Below are 19,464 nucleotides of genomic sequence, written 5' to 3'. Positions count from 1 at the left end.
GCGGACACCGTTTTCTACTTGAGTGTTCAGTTTCATTGTGATTACCTTCCATCACTGTCGCATGTGGGCCATTTTACCGCCTTGAACACAAAAAAACCTGACTTGGTCATCTCTCTAGCCTGCTGACACTCCAAAGCAGGTGATATCCTCCAGAGGACACACATAGACAAAGGGGTAAGGGCAAGGGGAAGGTGAGCAAGCCTGAGAGAAGGCGAAGCCTCTGCCTGCCCCTGCTTTTTCCTGAAAATGACAATGCGATTTCATACTCAGTGCCCCTGGTCATTCTCGGAGGTGCGTTCCCACAAGGACATGGACAAGTCTCTTCTGTGCTGACAGTCAACTGATCACCCTTCTTAGGAACACATCTGGGCTCAGGCTTAGCAAACGAGATGCCAACCATAGCAAGCCTCCCTCCACCCCTTGGCATACTTGGGGAATCATGGGGAGCCCTAGGAAGTGGACCGGTTCCACCAGTGTGACCGCCCTCCTCCTCCAGGAAGAGGCTGAAGAGTGGAAGTGACGGACACCTGCCATAAGAGAGGTCAGTCCTCATGAAACATGTCTGGTACCAAATGGCACACGCTGTTTCCAAAGCTGCAGGCTTGCTCTGCTTCTCATTGTAAGTGCAAAACCCATTTTTATATTAGAACTGCCCCACACAGCTAGCTTTTGGTTATATGCTTCAACGGAAAGGAGGTGGGAAATGGGTGGCCACAGACTCCAAGGTAATTTGTGTGGGAGTGCTTCCTGGGCACTTTATTGGTAAGCATTCACCCTCCCTGAGCACATCCTCATGTCGGTGACAGACGTGGGGAGGCAGGTGGTCCTCCAGGGTTCTAAGGTTGGGGAAGCTAGGCCAGGGGAACATTTGACCCAGATGACCCAGAAAGCAGTTAACTCATGCACACAGCTGGATGCATAATCAAAGAATGAGGTCCGATTTTGATGAACCTGTTTCATTTTTAATAACCAGGGTAAGACTGTAGTTCTGTACATCTGGCCAAGGGGGCTGAGGTTTTCCTCAAAGGGCCATGCAGATCCTGGTATCTTTTTTTTTTTTGAGATGGAATCTCGCTCTGTCACCAGGCTGGAATGCAATGGCGCGATCTCGGCTCACTGCAACCTCCGCCTCCCGGGTTCAAGCGATTCTCTTGCCTCAACCTCCCGAGTGGCTGGGACTACAGGCACCCACCACCACCTCCAGCTAATTTTTGTATTTTTAGTAAAGACGGGGTTTCACCATGTTGTCCAGGATGGTCTCGATCTCTTGATCTAGTGATCCGCCTGCCTCGGCCTCCCAAAGTGCTGGGATTACAGGCCCAAGCCACTGTGCCCAGCCAGATCTTGGTATCTTTTCTTGCTGTTGCTACAAGAGGTCCCTGGCCTTGTGCTGATGGGAAGGTTTAAGGCAATGCGCTTTCCTCCTTGAGACTGTTCATAAAGGAGGTAGACAAGATTGGTCTTTGAGTATCTCCATCCCAGAAATAAGAAAATTCAGGTATGGAAAGTCAAGGAATATGCCCAAGACACCTGACAAGTCCATGCTGGAACTGGAAACTGAATCCCAGCTTCCTGGCTCTGGGCAGATTAGACAATGCTCCTATTGCTGAGCTGGGCAGGGGCCAAGTGAGCCACTGGCATTGTTTGTGTGTAGGGCAGGCTTGCCAAAGCAGCAGAGTCTTACAGCATTACATGACTGTCTTCTGCCTTGTCAGGAGCTTGACTCTTAACTAATTCTGCAGACATTTCAGTAAGGAAGGAGGAGATAAGGAGTCTTGGAGAATCGTGGCTTACTATAGCCTACCATTACTCTGAATCCATCTCACTTCTAACTCCACAAAACCGCTCCTGTCTCTGAAGCTGAGTTCATTCCAGATACCCGCTTTACTGAAAGGTTTCCATCTCTCTGGGGGTGGCCAGTTCCCCTGTGAAGTGCCAGAGTAAGGTGACATTTCCGGTGCTTTAGCAGAAAGATGGGTGTCAGGCGTCAGCAGTTCTCCAGCAGCCTTAGGCCAACAGTGTTCCAAAGAGGAAACTGAGGCACAGAGCTAACCCCACCCCATCAGAGTGTTTCTGAGAGACCTGGCAACTGCACCTAAAGAGCGCCACGATCCTCAGGTAGGGGGCATTGCACAACTGCAAAAATTCACATGCTATTTTGGATAAACTGGCTTTAAAGTTCATTCCACTCTAGAGACATGGAGGGTTGTGTTTTCTACAAAGGAAAGGAAATGTATTAATGGACATATTTTCTGCTTCAAGTGCACACACACAAAAAAATGTGTTGTTTCTGAGCTTAAGGAGGCATGTTCTTTGTTTTAAATATTGCCCATGCATAGTTAACCAGTGTACCTGGAGGCAGAGATGAAAACTGAGAAAGAACAGTCAGGTCTATCTTTGTGTTCCAAGACAATGTAATCCCACAAGGCACAATTCCTCTAAGAATTATCTGAAAACTTTCAGTATGCCCACCTGTTATACAGCTTTTGCAACCACCAGAAACCCTAGAAGATTTATAGTGGGATTGCTTCAAATTGGTCGTTTTTGTCTCCTCAAGTTTTGACCTACACGTGGATTCCAGACTGAAAATTACATTATCCAAAGCAACCCATTCAGCCCATCTTAGATAGATTACAGCTGCTTCAACCCTTCCTCCAAATGGAGGGTAATAACATAATATATTATAGCTCATGTATAGCCTGAAGAATTATGTGCTCTTAAAAGGATTGGCTGAAAAGAAAGAAAAGGAAGGAAGACAGGAATCTTCTAAAACTAACTATATAACTTAGAAATGAGAGAAGCATGCCTTAAATTCAGGTCTGAATCTTGTTCACATCAGAGATGTGAGCACTCCAAGATGATGGTATGGAGATGAACTTTGCTAGTAGGGACCCTCAACCCATCTCTCTGAGTTCAGCTGAAGGCCACTGGGCACTTGGTGGGCTTCTCCTAAAGAGAGGCATACATTTCTGCAAGACTGAAAAAAAAAAAAAAAAAAAAAGGCAGGGTAAAGTCTGTAGCTGCAGGTTGACAGACTTCCTTCCTCTCTTGGGTTTTTCTCCCTTCTAAGGGCCGTTTGAAAGTTCTTCTTGTGCTTCTAACTGAGCAGAAACCACATCATGTCTTTTGTCATCATCTTTGCTCACCACTGGAGACCCTGGTGGTTAGAGAGGGAAAGTCCCTTTGGATGGTGCATATGGGGGTAGAAGGTGTTGGGAGCCAGCAGGGGGTCTGGGTGAAGAGGGAAGAAGAGACGAGAGATTATCAAGCCTTCCTCTCTGGCCCAGGCAATATACCCACCCTGGCTGGACTTTCCAATCCTCAGCGTGGCAAAGTATATCTTTTAGGTTATCCACTATGTCCCTGGTTATGTTGAGTTGCTGAGGTAATAGTCAGGGGTATCCAATCTTTTGGCTACCCTGGGCCACATGGGAAGAAGAAGAATTGTCCTGGGCCACACATAAAATACACTAACACTAACGACAGCTGACAAGCTTAAAAAATAATCACAAAAAAATCTCATAATGTTGGCCAGGCACGGTGGCTCATGCCTGTAATGCCGGCACTTTGGGAGGCCGACGGGGTTGGATCATGAGGTCAGGAGTTTGAGATCAGCCTTGCCAAGATGGTGAAACCTCGTCTCTACTTAAGAAATACAAAAATTAGTCGGGCACGGTGGTGGGCGCTTGTAATCCCAGCTCCTCGGGAGGCTGAGGCAGGAGAATCGCTTGAACTCGGGAGGCGGAGTCTGCAGTGAGCTGAGATCAAGCCATTGCACTCTAGCCTGGGTGACAGAGTGAGACTGTTTCAAAAAAAAAAAAAAAAAAAATCATAATGTTTTAAGAAAGTTTATGAATGTGTGTTGGGCACCTTCAAAGCCATCCTGGGCTGCATGCGGCCCACGGGCCACAAGCTGGACAAACTTGGAATAGATCATTGAACAACAACAAAAAATTTACTTCAAGAGTTCTGTGTTTCTGGAAAGCCCAAAGAGTGGCCACAGTGGCCTCTGTGTGGCCTGAGAATAGCTTTTACCTGCCTTCCTGGCACAGAAATTACCTGGAGGTGGATTGGAAGCAGAAGCAGGGAATAGGAACACAGCTACATGTTTGGTTTGAGCTCTTTTAGAGTAGACTCTATAGAGACATTCTATTCTCTTTTTTATTGTGATAAAAAAAATAGAACATACATTTACCATCTGAATCACTGTGAAGTATACTGTATGGTAGGATTAGCTATATGCACATTGTTGTGCAGCAGATCTCTAGAGCTTTTCATCTTGCAAAACTGAAACTCTATACCCATGGAACAAGAGCTCCCTGCTCCCTCCCCCTCAGCTCCTGGGTAGTGACATTTCTTGATCGTGCTGTTAACCATGAGTACTTTTCTTCGGTTAAGTCTATAAACTTGATTTCCATACCAAGACCTGTTTTGAGTTCACACACCAGCTGACCTGCTTCAGGAGTAGTTCAGATTCACTCTGCCATGAATATTCATCACTCACTATGGGTCATGACCACAAATGCATGTCCTCAGCACTCTGGCTGGGCTTCAGCAATTTATGGAGTTGTTATTTGCACCACCAAACCAGTCAGGAATGAAAATAACGATCAACTCCTCAAATGTTTACAAGCCTCCTGGGCTATTGCACATGTAATTTAGAGCTGCCATCTTGTCTCCTTCTTTCTGTCAGTGGAATGGAATGTCCTCTCCAGTAACTAACTCGCTGGCTTTAGGAACATGGGGAATAAAAGGCTCCTCGACCTGAATGGTCTAGTCAAGGCTGGGCTGAAGTCCTCTTTGGTAGCAAGGTGTTTGGGTTCTCATTGCACTGCAATGCTTCCTTACACAAGTCACTTCAAAACAAACCTTCCCTGCAGGTTGTCCTTGGAAGCAGCGCAGGAGGCAGTTAAGTACTCTCACCCAATCAGCACAATCAATTTGTCATTCCCTGAAAATAGAGTCGTCCCTCCAGTCTGTCCAGGTCGGTGGGGATAGAGGAAGGCCCGGCTGCTTTGAGCAATGCCACATTCCAGCAGGGAGTGGTTCCCCCACATTCACCACACTAGGGCGGGCGTGTTGTGCCTCGTGCCTGCAGCCACCCTTGAAGTGTTGTTGTTAAACAACAGTCATGAACTCTGGAATGTCTCTGGTCACTTATAGCGTGACTGTGTCACTCTGTAAATGACACTGTCAAGCTTCAAGGCCTAGAATGAAGTTGGCTTGCTTTTCAATAGACCATAGTCCCGCCCAAAACAAAGCTTCCAGGCTTTTACAATGTACTTCTTACTCTGAAACTCCTAAGAGAATCGAAATGCTAGGGAAATAAAATACACGAATAGACTACAAATCACACTCCAGTCATCTTACAGACCCTTTAAAACACACAGAACAATTTCACCATACTATCTGCAAACAAGCAGCTTTCTGGAAATTAGCTGGGTGCTTCTTAGAGCAAGTTTTGTCTTCTCTCAGTCTTGTCTTGACTTTTCCTTCTTTGGTTCATTTCCTTCATGAGATAAATGAAGAGAGCAAGAGATTGAGGTTCCAAAGAACATGTGATTCATGAGTCATGTCTATTTTTTTCTCTATAGTGTTCACTGAAAATTCATTGTTCCAGTAGAAGAAACAGAAAGTTAAAATGAACATTAAATACTGCCTTTGCTATTTCTGCAATACAGCAATAATTATGAAGATAATGCTTCTCATTTGATTTATGCTGTATAAGTTACTATTGTCTCCTTTTATCCTCACAAATACCCTCCGAGATAACTTTATTATTCCCATTTTGCATATGAGAAAACTGAGGCCCAGTGAGGTCAAATGAATTAGATAATGCAGGAAAAAACCTTAACCCAGTGCTCATATAAAATAATCCACAAACAGTTACTATCTTTAAGGAACTTCCTTGACATCACACACCTAGGAACTGTGACGAGGACTGTGACCTTCCTATGCTGTGGTCACTACTGACTCCACCTCAGCAGAGCAGCCTTAGGCCATAAAATACACAGATCTTTAAAGAGAAACATGGTTTTAAACCTATTCTGCAAACTACAGCTTATTATGTACTGGCTATGAAGGTAGAAGGTTTGTGGAGGATCCACTAAATGTAATTCCTGTAGTCTTGTGTTCTTTTGACCCATTCCCCCCAAGAAAAAAGTGCTTACAAAATCCTTCCTACTGTCCCTCTTAATTTTAAATCCCTTTCATCAGATAGGTTGAGTCAATACATGAATCCTGAGATTTTTAACAATTTTTGGTCTCAAGCTGTAGGTTTTCCATTGTATTAATGAAAGATAAGTCCTGCATTTTTACTGATTCATTCTACGAACATTTATTACCTGCCTATTATACTTCAAACATGGGCCAAGCTGGGCATGAGGGCCAGGTTCAAACATGACCAGGACCTTGACCTCAAAGAAATACTTGCTTCATGAGGGAGAGAGCAATGTACAATCTGATTAACGTTATTTGTCTCTTTTAAATAAATTAGTTCTATTAATATCGGCTAAGAGGGATTATTAAATTAGAAATACTAATACCCAGCTTTCATTTTGTAGCATTTAATTTGATGAGTGTTTGGAGATCCTTCACACATATTCACCTTTGGTTTAGTAAGGTTACTTAAGTAACAGCAGTGTATACTGACTATATATTAGAGCTCCGATGTCTGATAGAAAAGTCATATTTTACTTGTTATGTTTGTACTAGCCCCCAAGAGCATTGCTAGAATGGAGTTTCAACATCAAAAATCATTGTTGAACATGGCTGTGCCCACAATGAAAGTACGAGTTATTATAAATCAGTGAGGGCCGGGCACAGTGGCTCACGCCTGTAATCCCAGCACTTTGGGAGGCTGAGGTGGGCAGATCGCTTGAGGTCAGGAGTTCGAGACCTGCCTGGCCAACATGACAAAGCCCTGTCTTTACTGAAAATACAAAAATTAGCTGGGCGTAGTGGTGCACACCTGTAGTCCCAGCTACACAAGAGACTGAGGCAGGAGACTCACCTGAACCCCGGAGACAGAGGTTGCCATGAGCTGAGATCGCACCACTGCACTCCAGCCTGGGCAACAGAGCATGACTGTCTCAAAAAAACATCAATCAATCAATCAATCAATCAATCAAGGAGAGTCTAGGAATAGGTGGTTTGTTCCTTGCAATAGAACTACAGTATCGGCCGGGCGCGGTGGCTCAAGCCTGTAATCCCAGCACTTTGGGAGGCCGAGACAGGCGGATCACGAGGTCAGGAGATCGAGACCATCATGGCTAACACAGTGAAACCCCGTCTCTACTAAAAAATACAAAAAACTAGCCAGGCGAGGTGGCGGGCGCCTGTAGTCCCAGCTACTCGGGAGGCTGAGGCAGGAGAATGGCGTAGACCCAGGAGGCGGAGCTTGCAGTGAGCTGAGATCCGGCCACTGCACTCCAGCCTGGGCGACAGAGCGAGACTCCGTCTCCAAAAAAAATAAATAAATAAATAAATAGAACTACAGTATCATTTTCAGGTACATCTTCAGAAACATGAGTTTCTGGATAAGATCGCAAACCAAAAGAAGCTCTAAGTGCTTTTTTTTTTTTTTTAACATTGTATGAAACACTCTCTGCTGAGATGTCATAGGCTTTGCCTTCAACCATCCTAGCATCTCATGAGGATGCAAAAAACCATTTCAGGCTAACCATTATTTTATATCAAAAGAGTGCATTCCCAGAACAATAGTAATACTGGGGAGGCACGTGAGGGGGAGCATCGGTGTCACAAAATGGAACAAGCAAGATACTCTGGGGGATACTGGTGGGACAGGTGATCAAGAGACCCAGGTTTAATCCTGGTTTGGCCGGCTGGGTGACTTTAGCAAGACATGTAACCTCCCTGCATGTTTCCACATCTGTTAAATGTAGCAGTTAACCCAAATGACCTCTTGAGTCCATTTCTACAAACCAATGAATGTAAAGCGTATTGCTCATTTTAATAAAGCTGTATGAACATTAAAAATAGTGTTGAAACGTTTGGTGGTGGCTCTCTCTTCTAGCCTCTGCCCAGCACGGATGTTTTGGTCATGGTGGCAAAGGGAAACAGGAGCGTTGCCTTGTAGCTCTTGGCTCAGAACTTTGGGAGGTTTCAATGACTCAGCACGAGGCCCTCTGCCCTGTCGGTCAGGCCTGCAGGTGCTCAGGTGGGCCTTGTTGTGAAGGAACTGTCAGCACTTTGGCGTGAGGCAGGAACTTGAAATGTGGACCATTTCAATAGCCACTCAGATTCCAGGGCACTTGACTCAAGCTTAGGAGTGTCAACCTCCATCCCCTCATCAAACTGCCACCTTGGATAATTATGCTCCTCAAATTACTCTCTTATTTCAGTGCTGTGTGGCATCCACACTTCCCATTCCCTGGTGTTGTGGAGTTGGCTTGTTGTTTTCCAGCCCATAAACCTGATGACAAGGCTTTTACTGGTTAGGGAGTGGATAGAAGGATGAACTGGGATATTCTCTCTAGACTTAATGGGTCTGCTCCTGCAGGTCACTAAAGAGGAAAGAGAGAAAGAGCAAAGAAAACAAGCAATCCAATGCTCTTCCCCTTCCCTTCCCCTTGAGGGCAAAGGAAATATACCACCTCAGAAAACATTGGTGTCACACTACAGTCACTCTAAGTAAGGGTCTTAGAAATCTTGGAAAGGTTGTAAAGATTAACAGAACACGTATGCACATGGGAAAAAACTATTCTTGTTTTTAAGAAGTAATACGTTGCGAAATTACAAAGCTGTATGATCTTTAAGTTATGAGATGTCGACATAATTGTTTTGAGATCAACCAATCAGACCACACATTTCATACTACCAGGTTATAATGAGTGTTCATTAAATATCATGATAACAACACCCTCCTTGTTTGTTAACAAAGGGCATTCTCTTCCTGTATCACCGGTGACAGCTGATGCAGGACAATTAAAGTCACCTACTCGTTCTCCCTTTTTCCTGATTGATTCCAGAGCTGTTGTGTGGCCAGGGTGTTTTTTTCCCTTCTTCTTCTCTTCCTTCTCCATTTTCATCTTCCTCTGAACTGCACTAGATCCCCTCATAGGAGGGACTGTCACCTTCCCGACCAGTCGAGGCCCTCTTGGTGATGCTTAACTTTTCCAGGTCACTGGGCCACTGTTTTGTGAACTGAAGTCAACACTTAACAAACGGCATTCCAATAGCTGGAGACATCTGCCTGCCTCCCAAGGTGACCGATTTTTCCAGAGGATGGTTTACTCTCCTTGCTGGGCTAGCCAATGGAGTTCTCTCTTCTAAGTGTGAACGTAAATGTTGGAAAAATATTCAACTTTTGGGAAGCATATTCTAAATATCTGCTTTTATTTTTTATCAGTTTTATTTTATTTGTGTTTCCTTTGATTTGGTTCTCTGATTTAGGCAAGTCATTTAACCTTTGAAATACCATTTGCTTCTCCATACCACTGGCATGATTGAGGAGCTTTAATTCATTCACCCAATATTTGATGAAAGCCATACTGTGTGCATAATGCTGTGTTTTGTGTTTGAACGTCTGTGCCTGTTCTGTAAGCAGTTACACACTCATTGAGAAGACAGACATTTACACAGGAAAAGAAAGTTCACACTGTCAGGCAGCACATGGTAAGACAATGTTGCGTGTACAAGGATATTCACTGCAGCATTGTTGCTTAACAATGTTTTGGAAAACATCTAAATGTCTATTAACAGAAGAAGGGTTCAATAAATTATGATCATCTATATAATGGAATACTACACAGCTATTAAAGAAGAATGAGGCAGATCTACATGTACTAAAATGGAAGAGCTCTCAAATATAGCTTTAAGAGAAAAAAGGAAGTGTGTAACCGTGAGTACTGTGTCATTAGCGAAAAGAAAAAAATAGGAATATAGATACAAAGTCTTATATATACGTGGAGTATCTTTGAACAGCTACATAACAATCTGCAGAACGTGGATGCCTCTAGGGAAGAGATGGCTGGAGTATGGGTTGGGAGAGAGATTTGCTTTACCTTGACTATTCTTTCGTATCTTTTGAATTTTGTATGAGGTACATATATTATCAAATTATTAACTACTATTTAGAATGTGTCCTAATCCTCTAGTCAGCTCTCAACATTGAGGGCTGGCAAACATTAAAAGAGGGACAAGTAGAGAACTTTTTCATAGAGGTCTGAACCATGGAGTGGATTCTCTGCAAAAGGTTTAAAATAGTTCTATTGGAGGAAGGCGTGGGAGTTACTGCTCTGTCTCCTTCAAGTCAGTTCCAATCCAATGCTTCTGACATGGACAGCGGGGCAGAAGGAGGGGTTTCAGTAACTTAATACTGCATGACATGGGGTTTCAGGTCACCATCTCAACATGTTTATTCAAAAGGGAGGGGATTTGGGAAACACAGGAGAGAAAGCTGGAAGAGTCCTCCTCCTCTGAGAACCTGTGTTGTCGCACTCATGGGTGTTCTCTGTCACCTGGACACATGTGGCCAACTAGGGGACTGAGCAGCCCTGGCTCCTGTCATAAGAAGGGTTCTAAGTTCTTCCTGGCACATTCCCAGAGAGTCTGCAAGCTTATCAGAATAGCACTTCATAGACTCAAAGAATCTCATAGGGAGGAGGGACCCTGGAGATTTTCCTCAACTTCCTCATCTTACAAGCAGGCCACTGGGGACAAGTGACCTGCCCAAGGACACATCAAGCGTCAGTGCAAAGCTGGGACTACACCCTAGGTCTTTTAACTCTACATCCAGTGCTCTTTCAAATCACTGCCACGTGGTCACAGTCCCCTTGGGTTTTCAGCAGAGGCAATGCTAAGGACATGACAGTTATTTTCCCCAAACCGATGGAACGCTGTGAGAGCAAGTTCAACAACTCAGGCTTGGGACTTCCCTGAGACCAGGCTGCTGAGACAGGTTTTGGGGTGGGGGTGGAGAACGAGGAGGTTCTCTCTCTTGCTCAAGAGAAGGTGGGTGATCACACAGACTTTCCAGCAAACAGCCAGGGCAGGCAGCCTTCGGGGCACCCAAACCTCCCCACCATGGGTCCAGTCCAAGCTAGACGCTTCAGCATTGACACTCGACACCAAAATGTATCTCATATCAATTTTTATCAGTGAGGGGTTATATAAAACCTACAATCTCAGATCTGGAACCATATAATAAGAGCAAAGCAGTCAGAAAAATGGATAACTTTTGCCCCTTTTTTATGTAGGAAAAAAAAAAACACCTCAGTAATTGAACTAATTTTTAAAAATGTAACAAAGGGCCAGGCACAGTGCCTCATGCTTGTAATCCCAGCACTTTGGGAGGCCGAGGCAGGCGAATTACCTGAGATCAAGAGTTCGAGGCCAGCCTGACCAACATGGCGAAATCTCGTCTCTATTAAACTATTAAGAATACAGCAATTAGCCAGGCATGGTGGTGGGCGCCTGTAGTCCCAGCTACTCAGGAGGCTGAGGCTTGAACCAGGGAGGTGGAGGTTGCAGTGAGGTTAGATTGTGCTACCACACTCCAGCTTGGGCAACAGAGTGAAAGTCTGTCTAAAAAAAGAAAAGAAAAAAAAAGTAACAAAGGCCAAAGGCCAAAGTCCCCCCGACTTTGTCACCCCCTTTCTCTTTTCGCTATGCACGTGAGTCCCCCTGAGGTGTGTGATCAAGTGAGGTCTCTGGGCACCGAGTCTGCTGGCTGTGCTGGCAGCCCTCACCTCTCCTGGGCATGCAGTCCCAGGACCTTGCTCACCTGAGTCTCACCTGTGTGTGTAGTTCCAACATGGTTTACTTTCTATTTACCGAAACCAACTTCCTCTTTCATGATGACTTTGGAAAATGGACTCTGGACCACTTGGAGTTCATAAAGACACGAATCAGGCTATCTTAGTCCTGACATGAATCACTTTCTCTCCCCACCCATTTCCACAGACACCTGGGTAATTTGGTCTCACTGAATCCCTCCTGCTGTCTTCAGGAGGATTTCCGCCACCTCGGCAGCATGAGTCAAAATGGATCATCCTCCTTGCCTCACTGCTTAACGAACTGAGGTGTGTGTTGGAGCTGAATGTTTACAACACAAAACCACCAACCATCTTGTTTCTTCATGTTTTGACAGCCCAGAAACTGAGCCGCAGGGAGAGGACCTCCCCATGCCTGTGCAGGAGACAGGGGCCTTCTTATGTCTTAACTTTTCTTGGCTACTGTTTGGCTTTCAGTGAATGCTTCGAAAGTTCTACCCTGTGTCCAGCACCCCAGGTCTCGACTGAGAAAAAATGTCAGCACTTAAGCTAATCTTCATTCCTCATTTCCAGCCACAGCTCAAGGGGTTTGCAGTCTGTCTTTGGAAATGACTCAACCAACAGTTGGGAGTAAAAAAATTAATGATGCCACATCTTCAGGCTTTGTCCTTTCATTTACCAAATCGGTATTTAATGAACAGCTTAAGATTGTACTTCCTTGAAGTGAGTTTGCATTTCATGAGACCATGAAACTAAAGAAAAAGTCAGCCAACCTCACTGCTCCCTCAAGAAGTCCTCATTTCTGAACCCAATTATTTCATTTCTTACTCCTCGGTAGGAATTCTCTATGTACATTCACGACATATCTCAGAAGGGGCAGTGGGGTCTCACTGCTGCTTAAGGCACCTTTGAAGTGCTTTCTTATTTCTATTATCTTGACATTTTCACTACCCTTTCCCTCTTTCTTTCTTTTTTCTGCATTTTTCTTGTCAGATGTTGGCAGATTATTGAGTTGCCATCAGTATTTAAGTTAGAGTTCTGTTTTAGGCAATGGTTATTTTACAAATAGACACAAATAGCTTCTAAGTATCCCCATGGCTTCTTTCCTCCTTCTCCGTGTTTGCTATACTATTATTTATTAAAATTATTAGTCATAAATTATCAGTGTTTAGTTAAAAACAAAAAAGCATTTGTCCAGGCACGGTGGCTCACACCTGTAATCCCAGCAGTTGGAGAGGCCGAGGCTGGCAGATCACTTGAGGTCAGGAATTTGAGACCAGCCTGGGCACATGGTGAAACCCTGTCTCTACTAGAAATACAAAAATTAGCCAGGAGTGGTGGCACATGCCTGTAATCCCAGCTACTTGGGAGGCTGAGGCAGGAGAATCACTTGAACCTGGGAGGCGGAGATTGCAGTGAGCTGAGATCATGCCACCGCATTCTAGCCTGGAGGACAGAGTGAGACTCTGTCTCAAAAGAAAAAAAAAAAGCATTTTAACATAATAAAAATAGTTTTAAGTGTTTAATAAGAAAGAGATTATTATACAGTAAAATTGTCTATATTTACTATACTATTTCTTTTTTTTTCCCCTTTTCCCGAGGCAGAGAGAAAGGGTAGGGGAGATTTACTCTTGTTCTGATCCGGAACCAATCTTCAGTCCCAGTTCATTCTGCTCCCTGCCTGAAAATAAGAGTTAATGCTTCCCAAATGCTTTAGAAACACAAGCTCATATAACACCTAGCAAACATATCTTGTCTTCCTTTCACCAAGGAGATGGTCTGGCTCTTAATACTATGCTGTCCTGCCTCTCACCACCTCTACGCTACCTCATCACCTCTTGAGCAATTAAAACACACGCGCACAACCTTAAACATATTTAAAATATTTAAAAATAATTCATCTATATCATTTGGATCCGTGGACATTAACTTCCTCAATAATGTGATGTTGGCTGGGCGCTGTGGCTCACACCTTTAATTCCAGCACTTTGGGAGGCCGAGGCGGGTGGATCACCTGAGGTCAGGAGTTAGAGACAAGCCGGGCCAACATGGTGAAACCCCATCTCTACTAAAAATACAAAAGTTAGCCAGGTGTGGTGGTGGGTGCCTGTAGTCCCAGCTACTCAGGAGGCTGAGGCAGGATAATTGCTTGAACCCAGGAGGCAGAGGTTGCAGTGAGCCGAGATTGCACCACTTTACTCCAGCCTGAGTGACAAGAGAGAAACTCCATCTCAAAAAAATAAAACATGAAAAAAAAAATAATAATAATGTGATGTCTTTGAGTCTGGCTATTTATTGTTTGCTGTGGCGAAGTCTGGCAGGGAAAACACTATAATGTTGACAAATAAGAAAAGCAACATGGAGTTCAAAATATAACACAGAAATGTCATGCTTACCAGGATCATATAAGTTACTTTGATGATAAGACCTTGTCCTTTTAGGACACCGGCCTCTGCACGGTGGCTCATGCCTGTAATCCCAGCATTTTGGGAGGTGGCGGCGGGCAGATCACCTGAGGTCAGAAGTTTGTCACCAGCCTGGGCAACATGGTGAAACCCTGTCTCTACTAAAAATACTAAAATTAGCTGGGCGTGGTGGCACACATGTGTAATCCCAGCTACTCGGGAGGCTGAGGCAGGAGAATCTCTTGAACCTGGGAAGCAGAGGTTACAGTGAGCAAAGATTGTGCCACTACACTGCAGCCTGGGCGACCAAGCGAGACCCCATCTCAAAAATAAATAAATAAATTTAAAAAAGAACACTGGCCTCTGATCCACCAGAAAGAATTTCGTCAGATTCAATGCTAAAGCACAGCTCGTGGCTTGTTAGGTGAGCCCCTCATTCAGACTCTTTTAGAATCTATTTACTCCGACTTTATACACAAATCTGAAAGGGTAGGCGATCTGCTTTCCAGTCCATAGAAGACTAGAAAGACAAATCAAAAGGCAGAGCCAGGGGGACAGTGCTGGAAACCAGCACCTTGAGAGAGGGTAGCGGAGGGAACTGATATCCAAGCAGCTGGAAGAGGAGCTTTGCAGAGGCCCAAATGTCAGACTGATTCATGTCAGAGATGACAGCCCCATCCACAGCTCCCCTGACACTGAGAAACTGTGCTCATCAGCACGTCCTGAAGCCACCAAGACAAGGACAGCCCACGATCAACTGCAGCACGATGAAGAAGTTCACAGCTTTTTGAAGGAATCTGTATACATAATGGTTCAAGTTTTATTTCCTGAAGGATATCAGTAACATCGAGAGCAAAAAATGACTCATTCCCTAAGATTTCGGGATAGCCTAGTTTTGCTTTGTGTATTTGCATGCAAGTTATCCTAGAGATAAGGCACACTGTCATCTATTAAACTAGTCTCCGATGACCATAATTTTAGATCATCAAGTGACAGGTTTCTCAGATTATGAAACAATAATTAGCCTTACCTTCATGAGTCTGTAAAGCATGTATGACTATCTCAGGGGACCCTGCATGTCTCCTAGTGCAGGTTTCACCACTGACGCTGGCAAGAGCTGGAGCCAGCCCGGGACTGTGGTTATTTTGCATACACGAAAAGTCTGGTAATCTCTTTGAAGGGCCTGGACTGTGTACAAAGATCCCTCCCTTTTCGCATAATGATACTTTACTTCCTGGATTATAAAGATATTATTTTAATAGAGAGAAAGGAACTGGATTTGTGGCACATTTTTGTCCAATGATTTAAGCTAATTCCTCATGTTCAAAATGAAACTTTCAGTTATAAGCTGACCAAAGGAAGCAATATATTTCAAACTCAACAGAATCTTTTTATTCACTCTTCCAATCTACATACACCCCAAATTCCAACATAATTACCACCTCAGGTGTTGGTTAAAGAGCACTTTTTAACTTCCTATGGTGGACATTTCTGAGCATCCAAAAAGTAGACAATAGCATAATGAACTTCCAGGTACCCAACTTTCAGCTTCAGCTGTTACCAACATTTTGTCAGTCAGTCTTAAACACTATGCCTTAGTGTGCCTACATGAAACTCCCTCTATTTAAATTTTCCAGAAGGCTGGAAATATTTGGGCAGCCAGGCCTCCAACCACGAGGTATGATTAGAAAGATTTCAAAGGCTCTTCACCCTACAGATGATGCGTGCCACCAGGAGTGATATATTCTTGGTTCTCTCTCTCTCTCATCTCTCTGAAAACACAAATGCTCCTGCTGAGGGGGCACTGCTGAAATTCCTAAAACCTTGTTAAGAGTTGGTTTTTATCAAATGATTTTGTTCTAGAACAGGAGACTTTGGAGGGACAGCCTAACATCCTTGTATCCTGGGGATGAACAGGGTCCTGGAGGGAGAAAGGGAACAGTGTGATGTGAGGTAGGAAAGCCAAATTCACAGTGTTGTTTTGGCTTAGCCCTGGTAGTAATTCCTGTAAGAGACTGTCTTAGAAAAAAAATTACATTGGGAACATTTTTATTTCAGTAATCAGGATTTGGGAGTCTTAGAAAGGATGAGGTAGAAAGCCCTTTTATCATATTTTTAAAAATAGTTTAAATCCACATTATGTTTCAGCAGTGAGAAAATATTCTGGAATTCAATTATGTAACTACAGGAAGTAGGATGGTTGGTTAGAAAGAGTTTTACTTTATTTTTTACTTTTCTTTTTTTCCTTTATTCTTTCTTTCTTTTTTTTTTTGAGACAGTCTCGCTCTTATCGCCCAGGCTGGAGTTGGCTGGCTACAACCTCGGCCTCCCAGGTTCAAGTAATTCTCCTGTCTCAGCCTCCCGTGTAGCTGGCGTTACAGGCACAGGCCATCACGCCTGGCTAATTTTTGCATTTTTAGTAGACACGGGGTTTCATCATCTTGGCCAGGCTGGTGTCGAACTCCTGACCTCAGGTGATCTGCCTGCCTTGGCCTCCCAAACTGCTGGGATTACAGGCGTGAGCCACCGCGCCCAACCTATTTTTTACTTTTCAGTTGATGTCATTCAAAAGTTGCCAGCCAACATTCTTTTAGCAGCTGTGACAAGGGTCCCTCAGCTTAGAAAGAATCATTTGAGTGGCACTCCTCACTTACATTCTGTGAGAAGAGAAGAGTATACCAGGACTTTGTTTTTTTTTTTTTTTTTTTTGGCTTAACACATGTGGCTCTTCTCTGTATGTTCGGGAAGTCCCTGCAGCAGGGAGGGGGCACAGGCGCAGAGCTGCCCGAGGAAGGAGATGGAGCTGTTGTTTGCTATTCTTGAGGTCTAATATTATAAGAGCATCCTTGAGGGACTGACGTGGACCTGACTAAGATCAGCTGATAGAAAGCATTTGAGAATTTGGCGGGGCGCAGTAGCTTGCGCCTGTAATCCCAGCACTTTGGGAGGCCAAGTTGGGAGGATTGCTTGAACCCAGGAGTTTGAGACCAGCCTGGGCAACACAGAGAGACACCCATCTGTACAAAAATTTAAAAAATTAGCCAAGGCTGGTGGTACACAACTATAGTCCCAGCTACTAGGAAGACTGAGGGGGGAGGATCGCTTGAGCCTGGAAGCTCAAGGCTGCAGTTAGCTGTGATTGCGCCCACTGTGCTCCAGCCTGAGCAACAGAGCAAGACCCTGTCTCAATCAATCAATCAATAAAATAAAAAAGCATTTTGTGAAAACGCACCTGACCCAGCAGGTTGGTGCATGGTCTATGGTATCAGGTCAAATTCATAGGCAGGGTCCTGCAGTGAAGGCCTCTTGTAAAGCCTGCAGGGATGGCCTGAGGCCCCACACCCCGGCACTGTCCCCCAGCCCTTCCTCACCAGGTGCTTCTGAGCCCTGAACTGCTGGGCACGTACTTGAAGAACCACCAATCACACGGCTTGGAAGAGCCCATCCACTTCTGATATTTTGTCACCAATCATCTCTGCCGAGAATTCCCTGGGCACTTTCACTGTGCTGAGTGGTGTGGTGGGTCCTCTGGGGAGGTGACAGCTCTGTCATTGAGGAGCATCACTCGAGGTGGAGAACAAGGGTTCATGGAGAGCTAAGGACAGGACTTCTCCAGCCCCCGTAAGCCTTCATCCCAGTTACCATGGAAATACTGATTGCTTAATTATTTTCTCACCATACGGTAGACTCCTGAGTGTAGGAAAGGTGTCTGCTTGTAGCCCCAAGGCCTAGGAAAGTGCGGGACACATCCGCCTTCATTCCATGTCTGTGGAATGAACAGTGGCCCATCGGCTGGCTCGAACAATGCGTGGAATGGTGAGATAAAAGAAAGAGAAGGAAACAGGGGCCAGCCTGACGAGGGCCTGAGTTCCAGAGAGTTTGGGATCTACCCTTCAGACCACAGAGGCTCATTGAAAGTTTCTAACCAGGCCAGTCACACGGAGCCTTCCACGTTTCTGGAAGAGGAATGTGCAGTGAGGCTGAGAGATGGGAAACAGAGAACTCTGAGACAGGGTGCCCCGTGGGAAGCTACTCCAGCAGCGAAGGTCGAGACCTGGAGCTCCTGCCCCACCCTCCCAAGGAACTGTCAGGGAGCTGTGAGCTCTACAGGTGGGAGTTTGGCCACTTCAGCATTTGAAAGCGTAACCTACTGGAGCTGTTTATAACACAGTCAAAGAAATGGGGTCGCACAGACAGATTTGGAGCAATGTTTGTATACATCCACGAGTGTCTATGCACGGCCACCTGGAGTTAAGGAAAACATTGTCTGGCCATATATTCCTTCCTGGTAACTCTTTCAGGACTTCAAGGCATCACTTAGCTCCTGGAAGAGCTTATTTTCCAGACACACACTCCAGCAGCACCCTGAGTTCATGGGCACCCTTCTCACTCTCCTGGAGTATTTTACTTGCCTGGCTCACCAGATGATTATCACAGTTATTACTAATGTTGGTGCCATAATAGCACTAGTCATAAACATGCTTCTTGGGGGCCACCACATCGATAGCAACTGAAGCCTAAAAGAACATAGTCCCCAGGGACCTGTAATACAAACTAATCAAGCAGTTAGAAAGGAATTTTTTAAAACTTTCCCCCCTTAATCCCACCTTTATTGTGTGGGTGGAAATCACCACTTGAGAGATGAGCCTCAAGGCCATGATCTGGAGCGATTTCAAACAGGCTAAGGGGTGGCATTGTAGTCCCTGGAGCCCTGCTAAGTAATGGCTGGTATTTCACCCTAGACCAGCCCATCCAATAGAAATAATGAGAACCACAGACGTAACTTCAAATTTTCCAGTAGCCACATTAAAAAAACTAGAAAGAGACCGGTGGCTCACACCTGTAATCCCAGCATGTTGGGAGGCTGAGGTGGGTGGGTCATCTGAGGTCGGGAGTTCAAGACCAGCCTGGCCAACATGATGAGACCCCCCCGATCTCTACTAAAAATACAAAAATTAGCTGGATGTGGTGTCCCATGCCTGTAATCCCAGCTACTCAGGAGGCTGAGGTAGGAGAATGGCTTGAACCCAGGAGGCGGAGGCTGCAGTGAGTGGAGATTGGGCCATTGCACTCCAGCCTGGACAGCAGAGCAAGACTCCAACTCATAAAAAAGAAAAAAAAAGAAAAAGAAAAAGAAAAAACTAAAAACTAAAAAGAAACAGGTGAAGTAATCTTTAAAATATATTTTATTTAAACCTATGTATTCCAAATATTATTATTTTGACATATAATTCACATACAAATTGTTAATGGGGCTGGGCAATGTGGCTCACGCCTGTAATCCCAGCACTTTGGGGGGCCGAGGTGGGTGGATCACCTGAGGT

The sequence above is a fragment of the Macaca nemestrina genome, chromosome 5, assembly GCF_043159975.1.
Source record: "Macaca nemestrina isolate mMacNem1 chromosome 5, mMacNem.hap1, whole genome shotgun sequence".
Lineage (NCBI taxonomy): Eukaryota > Metazoa > Chordata > Mammalia > Primates > Cercopithecidae > Macaca > Macaca nemestrina.
This window is presented reverse-complemented; position numbering follows the sequence as displayed.